This window comes from Tamandua tetradactyla, chromosome 14 (assembly GCF_023851605.1).
Source record: "Tamandua tetradactyla isolate mTamTet1 chromosome 14, mTamTet1.pri, whole genome shotgun sequence".
In the NCBI taxonomy this organism is placed as follows: Eukaryota; Metazoa; Chordata; class Mammalia; order Pilosa; family Myrmecophagidae; genus Tamandua; species Tamandua tetradactyla.
Window position 1 is genome coordinate 90,934,026 of NC_135340.1, and position 22,406 is coordinate 90,956,431.

General features: G+C 44.7%; 1 protein-coding gene across 1 annotated transcript in view; it reads right to left on the bottom strand.

The window, feature by feature from the left end:
* Positions 1-12,583, bottom strand: part of TMEM266 (transmembrane protein 266) — a 108,914-nt gene extending 96,331 nt beyond the window's left edge. Inside the window, exon 1 of the mRNA XM_077128479.1 lies at positions 12,520-12,583. The gene's annotated coding sequence lies outside the window, so the exon portion shown is untranslated. The remainder of the gene's footprint in view (positions 1-12,519) is intronic.
* Positions 12,584-22,406: the final 9,823 nt, after the last annotated feature.

Below are 22,406 nucleotides of genomic sequence, written 5' to 3' on the forward strand. Positions count from 1 at the left end.
TATAACGGAAGTACAATTTGTAAAGCCAGCTCACTGCGCAACTGGTTTAGCCCTGCTGTCTTAAGGCACAGCACCGCTGACAGGAAGAGAGAAATTATCCTGGGATGACTGGATCTCTAAGTCCATCCCATCAACAGAGAGAAGAGGAGGCTGAGACCCTGTGAAGTAAAGGGACTTGTCCAAAGTCACGCTCAGATTGTGGAGAAGCTGGGAATAGATTCCCGAAGTCCCGTCGGCTTAGCCTGACGGTTCTGTTCAGATCCTGGAAGGGTTACATTTCAGGAAAAGGAGAGTAACTTGTAACAGTCTGAATTGGTTACACCAGAAGCACTTTACCTCTCTCCAGCCTTTGTCATCAGACTCCCCCTGCTGGCTCTCTCATCCCTGTCCCCTGAGGACACTTTTGACAGACTTTATATAGCTTTCTAGCCATTTATGATTCCAAGAACTGCTTCATTTCTGGAATGAATGAAACATGTTTTCAGGTGTTTAAAAATCAGTCTCACTGGGGCTAAATCAAGTCGTCAGGCTCACATGCAGTTTAGACCTCCTGGCTTGGACTGACCCATGGCTTGAGGTCCTCCAGCAGCGAAGGAGATGAAGTCTCAGAGATCTCCCTTGGCTGACTGCCTGTCCCCGGGCTGACTCCAGCTTCTCAGGACATCCCACGGGGATCTCCACCCTGCCTGGAGCCCTCTCTCTTGGGCGGGAGGATACAACCTTCTCCCAGCCTTGTAGGGAGAGGTGGGGACAAGCCATTGTCTCTCTCCCAGGCAATAACCTCTCCTTGAATCTCTCACACAGGCTATCGGGGTTGACGGGGTGGGGCGGCGTTCCCTGGACCGGTATGGCTGCCTTTTCCTATGGGTTGTATGGACGGTGGAGACAGTTCAATGCTTCACAAATCAGCCCATTCAACGCCCTGTTACAGAAGTCCTAAATGCAAAGCCTGGAAACGATGAAAAGGGGGACGTGGCTTCTGGGAAGATTCTAGGGGGAGAAAGAGATCTATTGATGGATTGCTGGGGAAAGGAGGGGCTGCCAGGGGGTCCTGACTTGTGTGGCTTGTATGGATGGCTGCTTCTCTGGGACCGATCGGATTGGGTCCATGTGGCAGAAATCAGCAAAAGGCAAAATCCTAGCTCTGATGTCACCCACCTCGACTGCGCCCTTTCCCTCTTTTAGGACCTACCTTCCCCGTCTGTAAAATAGGGGTTGGTGAATACCTGTCAGTTTGGGCTGCCTAGCACTGGCCTAGCCCTCCCTATTTGGAGGAATCTTAGGACAGGTGATTGGCCAGCCCTTTCCCCCACAAAATGGAAGCCTAGGAGAGGTTGGAGTTGGGGGGAGTTTTTCTCCTAACCGCCCCCACCCCCTTCCCCCCGAGGCAGCCACAGCACGGACATGTGAGCAGGGTCCAGCCAGAGACTCTGAATCCTTAACAAGAATGCAAAAGTCCAGCTGCAATGGAATGCGCAGTCCAGGGCTGTGGCAATACATGCTGACGGGGTAGCGGCCACACCCAGGTATGCAGTAGCACCTGCAATCAGGGCCTGGCTAGCTCACCTGGCCACCTAGTTTATATTCTGAGCCTGGCTCTCTAGCCACCCTGTGGTTCTGAAGAAGTACCATGTTCTTCTGTCACAGAGACTTTTGCTCGGTTCTCAATCCCCATTTCAAGCCCTGCCCCCATCTCCCTCTACTCTCCAGGCCAGAAAGCAAAATATTTAAATTCCAAGACTCCTTTTCATTAAGTATTGGCCACATGATACAGTTCTAAGCAATGAAATAACGGAATAAGTTCCTTCTTCAATATAAAGGCAAAATCTGGAGACGAAAAGGCTGTCATACTACACCTCCATCCTTCTTCCTTCTTCCTGCCTGGAACACAGATGAAATGCCCAGAGGTAGAGCAGCCATTTGTGACCATGAGGAGCAAAATGCTAAATAGAACCTCCGTATCTGACAACATCTCTAATTGCCAGGACAAGCCCCGGGACTGTCACCTTAAGACTTATTACATAAGAAAAATAAATTATCTACATATTTAAGCCACTGTTTTTTTAGATTTTTCTATTACTCTCAGATAAGCATAAACTCATTAGAAGTTAAGTTGAGAATGGTATTTACATTGGTAAACTATTGTGTAGGTTATAAACTGTCCTAACGACTTAAGTTCATCAGGGTAGGTTCCTGTTGTTTTCACCAAGGACCCTGGCTGGTACCAACAGTTCTCAAGGCTTCCTGACGCTCTGATATTGTGTCCTCTCAAAAGGCACGTTCTCCTGTGCAAACCCACTTCACCCACGGCTTTCACGAGAACAAAAAGAAAGAGCAATCGCTTTGCTCTCAGTCATACCTTGAGATGGTATGCCACTGAGTTGGGTCCCCTACGCCCTCTCCTACCTTCTCTGTCCTCTTATTGATCCCCTAAAGCCAAGGGCCAACTCTCCCACCCAATACCAGCTCAGAGAGGTACCTATGTGACCAGACGGTCAATTCAAATTTTCAGAGGCAGATAGGTTTCAGCAAACCAGGCAAAATCTAGGTTGAGTATGATATTTATCTATTGTACAAAATCATTGTGTAATTCGAAATTCAGACTGTCTTTTTTAGGCTGTCTCGTGGATCCTCATGGCAATCCTGAGATAAGCAGGCTAAGCACAAGGATGCTGATGCTCTCGGAAGTTCTAGAAAAATGGGAGAACTATAGGACCCAAGGCAGCATGGAAAGGGGAGCGCATATCGGACAAGGAGTCGGGGAATCCAGGTAACTGGTGACGATCTGGGGCAAATGGAGGCTTTTCTGGGTCCACCTTCCTGACGGGTGCAATGAGGATGCTGGACACAATCTCTGGAACCCCTCCCGCCCCTGCGCACAGGTCTGGCACGCAGATGGTGCTCACAATTGGTTGTGCAATTCTGTCTCGCTTCCTTGGTTCAAGATACTGCACAAAGTTTATTTCTAGACTATGGGGTAGCAAACATCTTGGGAGTCTTCTGTGTGCACATCCCCTTTTCGTAGGCAGTTATGCCACTCCAGGGTGACCTCTGGCCAAAACAGGTCTCTCCCAAGGCTGGAGCCTTAACTTTTCCAGAAAGCAGCATATTTAACTGTCACTTTCAGTTTTTGCACATGGTGTGCAATTTCTGCCACTGCATTTAGAAAGAACATAATGGTGACTGTCAGTTGGAGGTGGGTTTGAAGTCACAAGTCTACAGCTAAACTTTCTAACAGCCACGGATATCGCTGAGCAGTTAGGACCTTTTGCCAAAGCACAGAGTACCCTGTCGTTCGGCTTCACCCCAGAAGTATCGAAGTTTAAGAGCAGCTCTGAGGTCAGAAGCAAATTCTGGTGAGAAGAGCTAGCCTGTCTCAAGTCAAATATAATCTCCTCTGAAGATAACCAACTAAGGTTTCCTAGGAAAAAAATCAACTGATTTGTGTATGATATACTTCTTGTCACAGGCTTAAACCTATCATCACCACTTACATACAATTTCAACAAAAATACTCCAAAGATGATTGTAACAGTCCCAGGATGGGTTGTTATTTAGACATGGGCCTTCATTCAGATGTGAGAATTTAGGTGAGGGGGGTGGTCTGAATTTCTATAATCACTTTATTAATTTATAACCTTCTTAATTAATGATATCATTGCTTATAGATATTAAATTTTTCCTCTCTGTTAGTAATTTCAAACCCAAATATATATTATCATTTGGATATATATGATCATCTATACGTGGCCCAAACTGTCCAAGCCTTGGTATTTTACATCCAGGAAAGGCACGGAGTTTTCTAGACTGATCCTACAGAGCAGCCATTCTCAGTCAGGGGCAGCTCCGCCTGCCGAGAGCCTTCTGACAATATCCGGACACAATTTTGGTCATCACAGCCTGGGTTGGGCTGGCGTGTGCTCCAGGGAGGCGGCCAAATAGCCTAGGAAGCACAGGGCAGCCTATCACAAAAAGGAATTAGCCAGCCCCGTGTATTAACAGCGCCGAGGAAAAACCCTATTACAGAATCTCAAGGTGCAAAGAACCCGGACCTCAGAGGGACCCGGGGTTAGAGGGGGCAAGTGGTTACAGTGGGAGCCCAGCTCTGTAACCCTGTGTGACCTCAGAGACACGGGAGAACTGGGGAAAACACAGGCTGCGTGTGCCGTGCCAACCCAGCACGCCGGCAGGAGGGCTAGCTGTTGTCTTTTTAAGTTGGTGCCACCCCCACCCCTACACGCACCTTTGAACTTCCTTCAACTTCAATGTCCCCTTCACCTGAATAGTAAGGAGAAAGCAGGAATAGGACATAAGGGCTCAGGAGCACATCTGCGGCAGGGTCTGACGTTCTCACAGACTTTCCACTCGCACCCCTCCGAGATCCTTTTACTTGCAAGGGGTGGCATAAGACAGAAAAAAGTTCCAAACACTTAAAAAAAATCCCAACAGCTGCCTGGATCTGTAGGGTTGCAAGCTACCTTTCAAAATCATTGTTAGTCCCTCTGTTCCCATTTACGCTGATGATTTCCATATATCTCTCCCAATTCTAAAAGGAAGCTGCAACGTGATGGAAACCCACCACATGGGGCCGGAGCCATATTCCCACGTCATGTCCACAGACGACCCAGACTTCACAATGGATCAGGACAAGTTTCAGTTTCAGAGGAGAAAGGATTCTGGGAGGGCTAAGTGAAACCATAATGTTTTGGCAGTTAAAGGGAGTGTTCTAGTTTGCCAGCTGCCAGAATGCAATGTACCAGAAATGGAGTGGCTTTTAAAAGGGGGAATTCAATAAGCTGCTAGTTTACAGTTCTAAGGCTGAGAAAATGTCCCAATTAAAACAAGTCTATAGAAATGTCCAGTCTAAGGCATCCAGGGAAAGATACCTTGGTTCAAGAAGGCTGATGAAGTTCAGGGTTTCTCTCTCAAGTGAGAAGGCACATGGTGAACACAGTCAGGGCTTCTCTCTCGGCTAGAAGGGCACATGGTGAACATGGCAGCATCTGCTGGCTTTCTCGTGGCTCTACAAAAGGGACTCTCTCCAAATGCTTCCTCTTTTAAAGGATTCCAGCAAGCAACTCCACCTTCAGTGGGATTTTCATGGGGAAATCATCTAATTAAAAGTTACCAACCACAATTGAGTGGGTCACATCTCCATGGCAACAACAGAAAATGCTCCCACCCAGACTGAGAGAACCTTCTCGACCAAAAGGGGGAAGAGTGAAATGAGACTAAGTGTCAATGGCTGAGAGATTCCACACAGAGTCGAGAGGTTATGCTGGAGGTTATTCTTATGCAACAAGTAGATATCACCTTGTATTCAAGATGTAATGGAGAGGCTGGAGGGAACTGCCTGAAAATGTAGAGCTGTGTTCCAGTAGCCATGTTTCTTGATGATGATTGTATAATGATAAAGCTTTCACAATATGACTGAGTGATTGTGAAAACCTTGTGTCTGATGCTCATTTTATCTACCTTATCAACAGACAAGTAGAACATATGGAATAAAAATAAATAATAGGGGGAACAAATGTTAAAATGAAGTTAGTTTGAAATGCTAGTGATCAATGAAAGGGAAGGGTAAGGGGTATGGTATGTATAAATTTTTTTCTGTTTTCATTTCATTTCTTTTTCTGAATAGATGCAAATGTTCCAAGAAATGATCATGATGATGAATATGCAACTATGTGATGATATTGTGAATTACTGATTATATATGTAGAACGGAATGATCAAAATAAGAATGTCTGCATTTGTTTGGTGTTTTTGGGTATTTAAAAATAAATAAATAAATAAATAAATAAATAAAAATGCTCCCACCCAGCAATATTGAATAAGGATTAAAGGACAAGGCTTTTCTGGGGTCCACCACAGATTCAAACCAGCACAGGGAGCAAAATTCCTACTATGTGTAAAGCATCATGCTAAATGCTGAGGGAGATTTTTGGAAAGTGTGAATCTCAGCTGGTGTCCTTAGGTGATGTATAATCTGTTTGAGAGACAGGCTCCGCGCCCAGAAGGAGCTCTCAGGTCACCAGCAGGGGGCGCGGGGAGCTTTCCTGGCGGCCGTCGGCAGTTCCCAGCCACGCCAGGGAAGAGAGGGCCGAGCAGGAAGGTGGGGAGGTGACCCCTGAGTTGGGGACAGGAGGGGGGGTGACCACAAGTGGGGGCGCTCCAAAGCGGGCACATGTTGGGAATGGCCAGGGACAGTCCATAAAGCAGGTCTAGACCCCAGGGGCCTGGACTGCCAGCAGGAGGAGTTCGGGTTTGTCGTGCAGGTACCCCGCCGAGGGCATCTTAAGGGAACATTATGATGACAGAAGGTGACACTCATTGAGTGCTTTCTCTGTACTAGGGCCAGTTATTTAATCCTCTTCTCAACAACCTTAGGATGTCACGATTCTTCTCCCCATTTCACCAGTGAGGAAAACGAGACACAGGGGGGTTAAAAAGTTACTCACAGTTGCGCAGTTAGCAATCAGCTAGGGCCTGGATTCCAAGCTCGGGAGCCCCGGCCTTTCCCGCCTCCCCCAAGAGAGCTGGGGCAGCCCCGCCAGCAGACAGCGGCTTCCCGGAGAGGAAGGGGTCAACAGGGTCAGGCGCTGCTGAGCCATCAGGAAGGAAATCCGAGAAACGGCCCCTGGATCTGGGCTTAGGCCTCAAAGGGTCACCTTTGGGAGTTCTGTTTCAGTAGAGCAGCGGGGACGGGACTTCTCGGTCAGGCATAAGTGGGGAGCGGCAGCGGGCAGAGGGCCGGGCAGAAATCCACAGCAAAAGGACAGGCAGGGATGATCATGAACTAGACTCTGTGCCAAAATTATGGAGTATTTTCTTTAGTTGAGTTTTTGCCATGTATATCAACTTGTTCTTTTGTTTTGATGGGGAAAACGAACAGATTTTAGAGCTCCCGGTAAGAATTAGCAGGTGTCACAGAAAATTGCTTTTTTTAAAAAAAAAAAAAACTGCTTCAGATTCAGGGAACATACACAGATTTAGGGATTTCAAGGGAAACTGTTATGGGGGATTGCCTTGACCTTATACATGATGGTGGCGGACAGAAATGGCAGTTCTGTAGTCTACTGAAAACTGGAGCTGGGGGTGAGAGGGAATCACTAAGGAAATAACTCACCTTGGACTCATTTCCAGCCGAGGGAGAGCAGCTGAAAGCATCCCACACACAAGCGACTGGGACGGAATTGCAGAGACCAGCTGTCTGGTCACAGTCTAGACTTTCCAAAACCTGGGCTGCAAAGGGCTAAACTACTTAGTAAAATTTGCTGCTTTAACGAGCTGTGGAAACTGAAGTTATCAGCCCTGCCCCAGCTCTTGAGTAGTTTCTATTACAAAGCAAAGGCAGTTTTAGGGAGGCTGTGATTTCTGAAGGGGAATTCCTCTCCTGTTGGGTAATTCAGACCTTTTAGAGGAGGAGGGGAGGAGGAGGGAGAAGGGAGGAGAGAAGGGGCAGAGGGGAAGAGAGGAGGGGAAGGGGGGAGGGAGGAGGCATCCCTGCAGCAGAGGAGAATTTCTCCAAGGCTCCTTCCCGTAACCATTAACTCCCTCCAGCATCCCAGGTACTCAGCATCTGCTCAACCAGGGCGGATACCAATAGGTACTTTAGTCTAATCTTCTTGAAAACACGCAATGATGGGTGGTGCCACGGTGCCTCCGTGGCAGAACTCTCGCCCGCCATGCCAGAGACCCGGGTTCAATTCCTGGAGCCTGCCCATGCCAAAAAAGAGCAACAAGTTAATACTGGTGATGTAGGGACTACACTGAGTTTCCACACATTCCTTTCCCTTTCTAGAGAAAGACTGAGTCAGGCCACTGCAAAAGGCGAGGGGTCCGCAGCGCCCATCTCTGGAGATCTCAAAAGCAGCATGCACCCCAGAGGCAGGGCGTCCCCCACAGCCTGCTCCTCTGCCCCAGGCATCTCCCTATGCACCTGCTGCTGCTTGGGCAGGTCCCACGTGACCTTCCTTTCACCTTCACCGGGGAGGCAGGAGACCCCACGTGGGCTCAAGAGCAAGACAGGATTCCCTGCCACTCACGTGCTGCTCCCCCAAACACACACAGATACCCTCTGCATTTTAGGGTGTTCACTGCCTACGGCAGGGAGCAGAAAGGGGTGACAAACAGAAGAGGTGTGGAGAAGCTGGAGAGATTCACGAATGTCACAGGCAATCACCTGCCCTGACCGTGCAGCTGGGCTTTTCCACAGCACCCAGGTCAGAGCGGTGAGCAAAACAGACAAAACCCCTGTGCGCTCATCTTTCATTCCCTGAGGGAGCGGGATAATCAATGCAACAATTAATTCATGAGTATGTTAAAAGGTGATTAAGCGCTATGAATAAAAGCAAAGCTGGGAGAGGATGGGGGGGGGTGTTTTTAAAGGGAGGCAGGGAGGACCTGACTCAGAAGGTTAGGTTTGAGCAAAGTCTGAAGGAGGTGAGGGAGCAAACCACGCTAATACCTCTGGGAAGAGTGTTCCAGGAGGCATACCGCTACTGCTGACGCCCGGAGCAGAGGGAGCAGGGAGGATGTGGGGGCCGGAGAGACCAGCGGCAGAGCACCCAAGAGTCGCGAGAGGGAAAGAGTTGACACCAGCGACCTGGGCTTGCCTCTCAGCTCTACCTCATGCCATGTACCCTGGACCCCCCTCTCTGCATCTGTAAACACAAAGCATTAAAGGAAAGAGGGAAGAGGAAACTGCAGGTGTGGGTTCCTACCCAACAAACATCAGTCCCTATTTCTTCCCGGGGTGAGAGCGCCCCTCCCAGCCAGCTCCCACTGTAGCAGGATGAAAGGCGCCTGGAACATGCCATTCAAGGGTTCCAAACGGTATAACCGGGTGTAGTTGGCAAACAATAATGTTTTAGCATCTGCATGCAAAGATCTGAAGGGATCCCCAACAAACTGTTCATGGCCACTGCTGAAGAGTGCAATTGCCAAAGATTTTGGTCGCTGACCTTCTACTTTCTGTATCCTGAACTGCTGGAACCTCTAAAAACGAGCACATGTTGCAGCGGCAAGCAGAAACCACAGTGTAGGCTGGTGTGGACACACAAATGATTTTCTGGTTCTGCCTACGTAGGTCCGGGTAACGTCCATCTCACCCCCCACCCATGTCTGCCAGGTGTGATCCAACTCGAGGAACCCTGGCATCTGTATATGGGGAAACAGAGCCCAGAAAGGGCCTAAGGAGCTCTAAGGCTCTCGGAAGAGACTGGACCACAGGCGAAGGGCTCTGAGGGGTGTGCCCCACCAACACCTGTGAACTGGCTCCCTCTGGAAAAGAATGGATGAACTCATGATTGTGAAGCCATTTTTAAAATAAAATTAAAACCCTCGCTTTGGCTGCCAGCAAGGAGGGGAAAAAGAGACCCAGGAAAATCAAGCAGTTCAAAGTTGTATGACTGCAAACTCCCTTTGTGATTCAAGATTGTGACACTACAAAAAAATCTCATTTTAATGAACACTAAAGTAAGAGATGGTATAACTCAAATCATATTTTACAACCAATATTTCACAAGGTTAGTCAGGGAAAGACAAATATGCCAGTTTCCCAGTGTTTGACTCAACAAGGTATTCAAATATGCATTATGCTCAGACACTGCAATGTATAGTTACACAGCTTGGAAGATTTTAGACACCCCTTCCCAGTTTCCCTCTTTCCCCCTGAAAAAAAACCCTTGATAAGGAAAATAAAACATAATGCTTAACCATCCATATTTGCCCATATGGCTTTTCCCAATTTAAACATATATACATTTTGGAAAAAAAAAAAAGTGCTCTGGAGACATTGCTACAGTCCCTGAACTGCACTGTGCACCACAAAAGAGGGCTCAGATCTGCCTTAAACAAAATCTTTGCTTGGACAGAAAAGAGTGAACTAGTCAACTTCTTGGATGCTTTTCAATCAGGAGGTGCCCAGCTCAAGAAGACAGTAATGCTCCCAATAGGAAATCCCGTTTCTTCTCCAGAAATCAAGCAAGAACCTGCTTTCTTCTTCTCCCCCAGTAGCATCAGGATTCGTCTTGAGTTTGTCTCATCATGAACTAGAAATCTCCAGGGCAGAGAGACTCCATCTCACCATTTCCATAAGCACTGGGGAATGTGCTCTTCCAAAACTGTCTTTTCCATCAGTTAAGACGGCTACCCAAATTGCTTTACTGTCTACAGAACACAGTATAATGAAAAAAAGTAGCATCATCCTGCTCTAAAACTACTCGCATTGCCCAAGGAAGAAAACAGCCAAAAGGGTCTATAAGAGACAATCTTACATTCCCTACCTCATATGATTCATCAATTTATAATTAAAAAGCTCTAACTTCCATGGGTTATAATTTTCATATAATTCCATACTTACCTCTCTATACCTTTCTCATGACTATATCAAATACATGACCGGAGTACAAAAGCTAAGAACCTCATTGTGTGAATTTCTATTGATACAGAAAATCCATAAGAATTGCTAGAAATGTATAGCAAAATCCAATACCTGCAGTATAATAATGCACTTATATATATTAAAAAAAAAGATTAAATACACATCCATAGTTGAAGGCCCATATTCCAAGAACTTGGAAAGAATAAGCGCTACAATCATAGAGAAACTGGATTTCAGTTTCCATACCAGAGCTGGTACAGATGCCTAAATCCCATGAAGAAGCTTACACACAAGTAAAAAGCAGTGTTGCTTTTATGGCTGAAAAAAATAGTGTGCAGGGCAAGAAGACTGGGGGGGGGGGCGCAACGCAATAAAAATACTAGTAATTCAATCTATTTTGATGCTTATACATTTTACAAGGTTAAATATGGAAGGATAGAACTCTGCCAACTTAACTGCTTGTTTGGGAGAGTTAAACAGAAGCCCATTTTGATCCCCACTTTTTACAGGCTCACTGCCTCCTCAAGAAATTCTACACGGACCCACTCTGAAACAGCAATTTGGTTTACTGGAAAGCCACAAAGGTTGGTGTGGAATTTATGGAATGGAAAATCGAATCCAAGCCTGGGTACTCAAGCATAAGACTGATGTTAATGAAAATGGAGAGACAGCTCCAGGGTTAAAACCTCCAGAATCCCGCTGGCAGCAATCAGAAGCACTTGAATTTGCTTCCTAGCCCTGTCCCTGGCTGTATGACCTTGGGTAAGTCAGCTAACCTTTCCGAGTCTTAGATTCTTCCATCTTCAACACCGAGACAATAGTTTTGTTGTGAGGATTAAATGAGATCATGCACAAATAGCTCTTACTCAGTACCTGGCAATACAAGCATCTGAGATAAGACCTTCTCATGATTAGATGTGGCACTTCTGACTATATTGCAGAAGTGATTACAGTCCTGCTGCCATAACCCAGCATCTCGTGATAAAGCCTTTTCACGCTACACTTCTAGCTCTTACTATTCTTTCAATCACAGCATTTTGGAGGCGGGGGAAGCAGTTGCATACATCCCACTTCTTAGACTGTTGCTCAAAGCCAGGTGAAAAGTCAGGAAGATGGGTAACATATGCTAAAGAGAAATTCAGGCTTTATGATACAATTACAGGTGTGTGGAATATAAACAAATATCATTTCAATCTTTAACCTATGTGGCATCAAATCACAAGCAGGTTTTATTTTTAAAGAAACAAAGCCAAGCAGCACTAAGGAGGACAATAAGAACAAATATGGGCCTCTCACTCTCTCAGTATCAGTGAGACTGGGACTGGCGGACTAGATTATGGGGGGCGGGGGGTTCTTGGGGCCTGACCTCCAACAGGTGGCTAGCTTTAGATCTTCAGATGCAAAACCCTAATGAGTCTGGGAATGCAGGTCTTGGGAATTTTGCTCGAGGCCTCCTCTGGACGATCACTGGGAAAAATTCTGGTTTTAAGCCTCCCTGGCAAGTTGGCAAGCAGGGAAGCGTCTGCCCTAGCCTGCACCTGTCCCCTGAATGGGATTCTGGCCCGACAGTGAAAACCCACCACTCTTTTCTAAGAGCCCATCTGGCTGCCTCCCGGCAGATGGGGGAAACCCGCTAGAAAGTGGTCAACCAAGCCACAAATCCTCAGGGTATGGGATTTCCACCTCAATACCACGTCTGGATACCAAAAATAGGTGCCCGCTTGTCATACTGCAATGGGATTTCCCCCCCAGCAGCAATCACTCGCTCCCCAGCTTGCATGTTTTATTAATAAATGCAAGATGGCACACAGAGGCAAAGAATGGGAGGCAAGGCATCTGCAGCTGGACCCGAACCAGGGTAGTTTGCAAAAATAAATAAGAAGCATGTGACAAGACCCAGGTCCCTAAGCTGGAGCTGAAGCCCGGGGCTGCCCCACGCACCCTGGGCGCGCTCCCCCGGCGGCCGGTGGGGATGAAGGTCAGCGGTAAGATCCCAGCCCTCCGGGCACGCATCCTGCAAACCCTGATGCCCCCCCTTCCCTTCCCCACCCCTCCCCTCCCGCTCCGGCCACAGGACCCTCGTTGGCGAGGCGGCGGGAGCCCCAGCCGCGGCCGGCCGCGAGGACACGTACCTGCTGCCGGGGCTCGGAACTCGCTCGGCTGTGCGGCAACGCCGGCCGCCGCTCGCGCTCCCGGGGCTCCCCTCTCCGCCCCCCCCCACCCCGCCCCCTCGCGGCCCAGCCGCTCCCTCCGCCCCTCCGGCCCTCCGCCCACCGCGCGCGCCCGGGGCCCGCGCCTGCGCCCTCGCTTCCCGCCGCCTGCAGCGCGGGCGCGCGGCTGTCTAGGAAACGGCGGCGTCCGCGGCCCAGGGGCGCGCGGGAGGGGTCGGGGCGCGGCGCGGCGGAGGGGCCGGGGGTCGCGGGGCCCGCGCCGGGAGGAGGAGGGGAGCGGGGAGCCGCGTCTCCCAGGGTCTCCGAGGGAAGGCGGGCAGCCTCGCAACAAGTGCGGCCCCGCGCCGCGCACATCCGGAGCCTCGTCGCGCGTCGCGGCGGCGCCCCGGGGTCCCCGGCGCCGAGGGCCGGGTGTTGCGCTTCCCCCGCGCGCGCAGCCCCGAGGGCGCACCGCAGGCCCTGCCCTCCGCGGGGTGATGGCCGAGGAAGCAGTTCAGCGACTTCCCCACATTTTAGGTGGTCACCAGCCGGCGGGGGTAGGGGGTGGCTCACCTCCTTCTTCCCGGGGTCGGACCGGAACCAGAGACCCCTGACGCTGGGGGTTGGGAACCCCCGTGAAGACCTTGGTTCGACAGTCACAGCCTGGGCATTCCTCTCACCCCCCCTTTTTTGCAGTATCGCCCTCCTAAGGACTCTTTTTAGATACTTTTTCCTTCCTAGTCACCCCCCACCCCCGAATTCTCCTACCACAGATAGGCACAGTATCTGCTTATGTGCTGCTGTGCGCGAAGCTATGGGGCCACGTAAACTAGAGTCCGATTTCTTTCGCTTTCCTGCACCCCCGGCCCAACCGATGTTGACCCTTGCAGGCGATCTTGCCCACGCTGTAAGGCCACGATTCCCGTTCTAGATAGCAGGTCGGGTGATGTACCCACAAATACTCTCTGTTGCCTAAAATCCCCCATCCATATATATATATAACTCTTCTCTTTCTAATGCTGCAGGAGCTGCTGTGAGCAATAGAATGTAGTCGTTTCAGCAGCTACTGGTTTCATGGGAGCTTTTGTTATTTGGAGTATCCATCAGTGCATGCTAAAATGTAGCCATTTTCCTATGTTCAAATACTTGAAAAAATTAGAAACCCTTGCTTCTAGGACACTAAGAAGCAGGTGTCCTAGGTGGACACTTGGCCTGGGTGGCCTTTGGCTCGGCGTAGTCAGGACAGCCTTGGTTTCCCTTTCTTACACCTTGTCTAAAGTGTTTTTATTTGGTTAGGCTCCCTTGGCCTCCCAGGAATGCCTTTTCCTTTCCTTCAGCCTCCTCCTCCTCTCCTCTGAGCTTTTCTGATTAAGCGATCACAACTGTGGAGTTGAAAGGCTTCAGAACCGCACGTTATGGAATTGGGCTGCTTATACTTAGAGCCGGCCTGGTCATACATTTCTTAGGCACGGAAGTATCTAATAGGGAGAACCTAATTTTGGCAGACTAAAGTAAAATTTCAAGCCGTCCTTCAGCTTTCAGTATTTCTCACTCAACTCTATTCTTTAACGTGAGTTATAGAGGCAAAGTCTTTGTGTGTGTGTGGCAGTGGGGGTGGGGGCGGGGGTGGGGGGTTGTATTTGTAGACACTTGTTTGCTTGCCAGGTAGTTTTCTTCCTGTACACTTCTGGAAGGCAGAAATGTGGGTCAAGAAAACTTGATGGAGGTTGAGGGAAGATGAAGGTGTAGTTTTCTAACAGGCAGTGGCAACGTTTCAGCTACACTTCATCTGAAAAAGCTTTGGCATAGCTTGCCCAGGGTTAAGCATCCATTTTTCCCCCCTTAGCTGCACTTTACACATCATTTGATTGAAAACTTCGAAAAGCACCCAGTTTCAACTCTAGTTAAAATTAGAGTAGGGCAAGTGTTTTGAAACTTGAAGAGGAAATTGGAAGAATCTTTGTATTCTAATATTTTTTGATCCAGGCACAATGCTGCTTCAAAGAAACTTTTTTTGTTGTTAAACAAGGGTTGTTTATCAAGACTCTCTCTAGAAAGAAATCTATGTAGAAATTAAATGCTACTTTTTTATTATTTATTTTGCCTTTATTATTTTATTCATCTGCCCATATACTGGATAAAGGGAGGGCCGTTTGCAAGGTTTTCACCGTCACACAGTCACACTGTAAAAGCTATCATCAGCAAGAATTAATGCTTCTCCACTACAATTCAACAGTTTGAGGTATTGCCTTCTATACACTAGAAAATAAAAAGGAATGTCTATGCAATGCATAAGAATAACCTCCAGAATGGCCTCTTGACCCTGTTTGAAATCTCTTAGCCACTGAAACTTTATTTTGTTTGATTTCTTTTCCCCCTTTTGGTCAAGAAGGCTTTCTCAATCCTATGATGGCATGGCCAGGCTCATCCCTTGGAGCCATGTCCCACATTGCCAGGGGGATTTACACAATAGGGCATCATGCCCGGTATAGGGGGAGGGCGGTGGGTTTACTGCAGAGTTGACATGGAGAGAGAGCAACAAGAGGTTCTCTGGGGATGAATCTTCGGTTTAACTATAAGGAGGTTTAGCTTCTCCTTTGCAGGAATAAGTTTCATAGGGGCAGACTCCAAGATCAAGGGCTTGGCTTAGTAAATTGGGAGGTCCAAATGCTCATGAGAATATCAGGTATTCTCCAGGTTAGGAAGTTGTAATATGATTTAAATTTTCCCCAGTCCCTCAAAACAGCTTTGCAAATACTTTTTTTTTCTTTTTTAACAGCTTTATTGAGCTGTAATTCACATATCATGCAATTCACCCATTTAAAGTGTACAATTGAATGGTTTTTAGTATATTCACAGATATGTGCATCCATTACTACATTCCAATTTTAGAACATTTTTGTCCTTCACCAAAAGAAAGACAAAATATCCATTATCAGTCACTCCCCACCTCTCCTCTCCCCAGTCCTAGGCAACCACTAATCCACTCTCTGTCTCTATGGAGTTGTCTGTTCTTGATATTTTGTATAAATAGAATCGTACAATATGTGGTCCTTTGTGACTGTATTCTTTCACTTAGCATGTTTTCAAGTTTCATTCATGTTGTGGCATGTATATGTACTTCATTCCTTTTTATAGTCAAATTATATTCCATTAATGAATATACTACATTTTGTGTATGCCTTCACCAGTTGATGGACTTTTGGATTGTTTCCACTTTGGTGCTGTTGTGAATAATGCTCCTGTGACATCTGTGCATAAGACCTGTGAACATATGCTTTCATTTCTTTTGGGTGTTTGCCTCAGAGAAGAATTACTGGGTCATATGATAACTGTTTAGAGGAAACCAGACTTCTTCTTCTTATTATTATTAGAGAAGTTGTAAATTCACAGAACAATCATGCATAATATACAGGTTTCCCATTTACCTCCTTATTAATACCCTGCATTGTTCAATTGTAATGAATGTAACACATTTGTTACGATTGATGAAAGCCCGTTTTTATAATTGTACTATTAACTGTAGATCATGGTTTAGCTGAGGGTTTACTGTATAGTGCAGTTCCATGGATTTTTTAAAAAAATTTATTCTAGTAACATATGTACAACCTAAAATTACCCCTTTTAACCACATTAAAATATGTAATTCAGTGTTGTTGATTACGTTCAACTTTGCAAATGCTTTTTTATTTTTTACCCAAATTACTCTGGGGTCTGTCTGGGTATTACAAAGTAACAAGATCTCATTCCCTATCCAGGAGTCCATGAAATTGTGTTGTCTGAATAGACTGACTATAAGGGTTAAATTAGATAATGTGCTACAGAAAACATAAATTTTGTCCCAAATAAACATCTCTTCTTTTGGTTGCAACACAGATGTTGAAGTTTTAAAAAACAGTCAATATCACCCTTTACTCTTTTTTCTGATTTACTTTAGTCCTAACCCAATCTGCTTCACTCCTCTTGAAGTCTGATCTTTTCTGCAGCTTCTTATGTTCTTACTGTGCGTTACTGTTATAGAGTAATACTGACTTTCGTAACTGCAGACTGATAAGTCTCAGGTATCACACAGAAACCCAAAGTTTCTGGGAACTACCAGGTTATACACAAGAGCTCAGCATCTCAGAATTTAGAAATAACAATTAAAATTCAGGGATAGATGTGATGGCTGCATAGCTTACAATCTAAGAAACTTTACAATAAACCTTACTTAACATTCTGTACTCCTTAATCATTGATTGCCCCATCTCTGCCCATCAACTATTCCCTGATAACCTAAGCTGTCAAATTCTGTTCTCAGAGTTTGCACATTACAGTTAGTGCATTTTAGTAAGGGCTTCCAATATTTGCCTTTTTGCTTCTGGCTGATTTCACTCAACGTAAGGTCCTCACAGTTCATTTTCATAGTTGCATGCCTCACACCTTCATTCCTTCTTCCAGCTGTTAAGTATTCCAGTGTGTGTATACACCAGAGCTCACCCTGTCATTCATTGGTTGATGTACCTTTAGGCCACCTCCATCCATTGCAAATTGTGAATAAACACCAACATGCAAGTGTCCATTTGTTTCCCCATGTGCCGGTTTGAAACTGTCTTGTACCCTAGAAAATCCAAGTTCTTTAATGCCCATTCAATATTGCTGGGTGGGATCTTTTTTATTATTTCCATGGAGATGTGAGCCACCCAATTGTGGGTGGTAACGGTTTTTTCCTTTCCTTTTTTTTTTTTCAACTCTTTTTGTTATATATTATAACATGTATGCAAAGCAAAGAGAGAAAAATGCAATAGTTCTCAAAGCCCTCTTCAACCAGTACTTACTGGACAGATCCTAGAGTTTGTCATGTGCCACCATACCATCCTCTCAGATTTTTCCTTCTAGCTGCTCCAGAATATAGGAGGCTAGAAGGGATATATATATATATATTTTTGGGGGGGGGGTGCAGGGTCTGGGAATTGAACCAGGTTAGAAGTGGTTAGAAGTGGCATTCTAACCCACTGAACTACCCTTGCACCCTAGAAAGAACATTTTTTTATCATCACAATCGAATTTTTTTTCTTTTTTGTGAAAAATAACATATATACAAAAAAGCAATAAATTTCAAAAGTACAGCACAACAAACTCGTTGTAGAACAGATTTCAGAGTTTGGTATGGGTCACAATTCCATAATTTTAGGTTTTTATTTCTAGCTGCTTTAAGATACCAGAGACTAAAAGAAATACCAATTTAATGATTCAGCAATCATATTTGTTTGTTAAACCCTACCTTCTCTGTATAACTTCACTATCACCTTTGATCTTTCTTTCCCACTGTTTAGGGGTATTTGGGCTATGGCCATTCTAACTTTTTCATGTTGGAAGGGGTCGTCAATAATATGGTATAGGGAGCTGGAACTAGCTGTGTTCTAGAGAGGCTGGACCCTCTAAGGTTTTAGGACTTACCTGGTCCAGGGACCCATCCAGAGGTTGTAGGTTTCTGGAAAGGTACCCTAGTGCATGGAACCTTTGTAGAATCTTATATATTGCCCTAGGTGTTCTTTAGGATTTGCTGGAGTGACTTTGGTTGGGTTTTGGCAAGTTAGGATAGGTAGTAATGTCTAACTGAAGCTTGCATAAGAGTGACCTCCAGAGTAGCCTCTCGACTCTATTTGAACTCTCTCAGCCACTGATACTTTTATTAATTATACTTTTTTTCCTTCTTTTGATCAGGATGGCATTGTTGATCCCACGGTGCCAGGGCCAGACTCATCCCTGGGAGTCATCTTCCATGCCGCCAGGGAGACTTTCACCCCTGGATGTCATGTCCCATGTAGCAGGGAGGGCAATGGTTTCATTTACAGAGTTGGTTTAGAGAGAGGCTGTGGCTGAGCAACAGAAGACATACCTATAGTAGGCTAAGCTTCTCTGCTATCTATATAAGCTTCACAAGAGAAGTCTCAAGGGCTTGGCCTATGGATTTGGATGTCCCTAAAATTTGGCACAATATCCAGGGTTTCCCTGGTGGTAAAGTGTAATAGTTCCATATTTTTTCTCCCATGCTTGAAGTGGCTTTGCCGATACTTTTTGATTATCTGCTTAATATATTCTAGGACGTATCCAGGCATGACATTAAGGTATACAATGCTACTATCTTTTACCTCTCTGTTTTAAGTATGCTACAGTTTGAGTAGCATTGTTGAAACCATTTTGCCTGGTAAAATGTAAAAAAAAAACAAAAAAACCCAAACGTGTCATTTGTCAGCTCCTTGCTGCCCCCTGGTGGTGTCCTGCATCAAGCACATACCGACACAAAAATCTGACCTCTAATAGATTCATTGGGGGTATTGAAAACCTAAATCAGAGGTGTAGGCAGGATGCCTTCCTCCAAATCTGGCCTAGTGTTGCTTTAAAATGCCCTACAGTCAGACTCACCTGGGAGATTATCAGCCCTAGAGGCTGATCAATCTAGAGGAATTGTGAAGATCTCCGGCAAACCTTTGAAGAGATTTTGACTTGGTGCATTGTTCTTAAGAATCACTAAGGAATTTAAAATCAGATTCTGGAGACTCAGCTCAAATCTACTGAAATCTAATCTCCTGGGAGTGCTTGTGATTTTTATTTTTAACTGCTCCAGGTGATTCTTATCAACAGGAGAGTTTGGGAAGTACTAGAGCTATAAATAGGACAGGTGCTGCTTCAGTAGATTTCAGGGGATTTAGGAGAGGGAAGTCTGTGGGGCAGGAGCTCTAAAGCAGAAGTGGAAGAAATTAACTGTGGGTTTAAAGCTTGTGACTCTTTTTTTTAACCCGGTATACCTATTTCTAATATGACTGTAATGGCAATGCTGTCCCACACCAAAATGCTTTTTTAGGTAAATCTAATTTTCTTTTTAATTAAAAAGAGCGTCTTTTCAAGAGTACCACAATCACATAATTAGAAAATGTATGCAAGTACGCAGCTAAAGATTGTGGGAAGGCAGGCTAGAGAGTATATTGATCCTGTGAATGTCTGAAAAGCATTGATATCAGAGTTTAAAATTTTTTTCTCTTGAGATAGCCATTTGTAAACCAGAACATATGACTCTAATGCCACATGATTTGTGAAAACTTATATAATACCCAAAGACCTTAAATTGCTAGTGTTTCTGTAAATGTTAATGTTTTGAAAGCTCTTCCAGATGTTGATTTATGTATTACCATAAATTATTTGGAACAAACAGGGAGAAAGACAACCTGAGTTAGTGAAAAGTTTGAAAAATAGAATATATGTGACTTAATGTAATATTTTACAGTTAAAGCATCACTAACAAAGCATTTCCTGTATAAATTCTGCTAAACTGGTTTTAATGAATAAATGACTGACTTGTAATTAGCAGCATTCTTATATACACAGTCTAGGTGAACAAAACACAAACATAACACTGAAGCAGGACAAAATAGGACACCTGTAAGTCCCTGGTTCCTATTCAGCTCTGGAAGAGTTAACACACAACTGCAAGTCCCTTGTTTCCTACCTAGCTCCAAGGGAGCAGAGCTGCAAACTTCAGCTGCAAACTTCCTGGAGCAAAAATTTCCCAAAGCCCTCAAACCTCCCCAGACCATAAAAGCTTGTAAAATTCTGGGCCCAAAGCGAAGTCTTAGTTAAGATAGGAAGCACAGAGTGATAAAGATTATTAACCATCTGCCCAAAGATAAATTTTCAGTATTTAACAGCAAACCAGGTGCTATCTGTCTCCTCCGAAAACAAAGAAAACGCCTGCCTGGCGCCCAAAGACCACCCTGGGAACCTGCACAACGAAGGCACCTGATGCTCAAAGGTTACCATGGAAACATGCTAACAACAGAACTTACCTATAAAACAAGCTGGCCCCCTCCACTCAGGACACTTCCCTTCCTTGGGCACGTCCACGCTAACCTCTCTAATATGTACTCTCTCTCTCTTTAATAAACTTCACTACTTATAGCTACTGGCCCTCTCGTCTCCAAATTCTTTTAGTTTCGAGACTAGCGAACCTGGATCAGGGGCTCAGCGGGTACCGTTGCCAGCCAGGCACCGGTTACAATACCATACACTCAGTGGGCACCTAATAACATTAATTTTAAAAAGGTTTTCTCTTAACCAAGCTAAATAGGCTTAATGCAGCAAGCTCATCTCAAAGAATCTCAGTGGCAGATTCTTTGAAGAGTGGAAGCCGAAGTGGGGCAGGCAGAAGGAGCACTCAGCTTGATTAGATGTAATAATCACTCTTACAGCTTGTAGAGAATTTAGAAACTGTAATAAACCCACCGAAAGTCTGTCTTCTTTTTATTACCTGTAACTTTTAGGTACCAGTAATTCTAAAAAATGTCAGTGATAAAATACTCCTCCCCGGAAAAAAACCTCTTGTTGGTTTAAGTTCTAAACAATTTCTGTAGTTACCGTTACACTTTAGTAATATGTGTGTGAGCTTCAAATGAACACATTTAAAAAAAATTATTAATTAAAAAAATTTAACAACGAACAAACTAAAACATTAACATGTGATCATTTCATTCTATATATATAATCAGTAATTCACTGTATCATCACTTAGTTGCATATTCATCATTTCTTAGAACATTTGCATCAATTCAGAAAAAGAAATAAAAAGACAACAGAAAAAGAAATAAAACAAAAACAGAGGAAAAAAAAGATTATACATACCATACCCTTATCCCTCGCTTTCGTTGATCACTAGCATTTCAAAATAAATTTATTTTAACCTTTGTTCCCCTTATTATTTATTTTTATTCGAATGTTCTACTCATCTGTTGACAAGGTAGATAAAAGAAGCATTAGACACAAGGTTTTCACAATCACACAGTCACACTGTGAAAGCTGTATCATTATTCAATCACCCTCAAGAAACATGGCTACTGGAACACAGCTCTACATTTTCAGGCACTTCCCTCCAGCCTCTCCATTACATCTTGACTAACAAGGTGATATCTACTTAATGAGTAAGAATAACCTCCAGGATAACCTCTTGACTCTGCAAATGAACACATTTTAATTTTTTATTCTTTTAGTAAACATTGTATCCTCCATGGAAGTTAATTGGGAGAATTCCCAGTTACACGGTCTTCAGTACATTTGGCCTCAGCTGCACAGGTATTTTTCTAGGGAAATTCATGAAATTGTAGGATAATTCAAGGCCTCAGGTGCAGCTCATAGCTACAACCCCTTTGGTCCATATTACTGCATTTAAACAGCAGATTCTTAATACACAATGATAGCATGGTGATTAAGGACTAAGAAACAGGACTTGAATACTTCAGAGCTGTCATTCTTAGAATTTGTGTGTGTGTGTGTGTGTGTGTGTAAAATTTAAGAGTGAACCAAAGTGCTAAGTTTGAGATGTAATATATTTGTTTGATAAGTGCAAATTTTAGTTCATATGTGAAAGATGCTACTGAATGTAAATATCCTTTAACTTTGAAATTTATTCTTTTAAAAATTGTTAATGTTTGCTTCAAAACTAAAGAACAAATCAAGAAACAGAAGGTGTAATATTGTTATTACTGAAGTGACAAATATGTGGAAATAAGTTTTCTTTCCTTTTTTCAAAAAATACATCAATGTAATTAATTCCATTATCTTTTTCTGTTTTTGTTCTATAGTGTTTTATTTTTTATTATGTTGGCATGTAAGTGAAGTTAAATAAATGGGAATGTACACTGTCTCTGTTTCTCTCTTGGCTGTTTGTTTCATTTCGTGATAATTGCTAAAATAATTTTGCCCCATAAAGGAGGGCATATTAAAAAATTAATTGGTTGTCGAATATTTTGGGTGTGCCACTGGGCCCAAATAATCACGAAGTAATTGGTATTCAAATTAATTGTTTTATCATATGTTTAATACTTGGAATTTTGCAT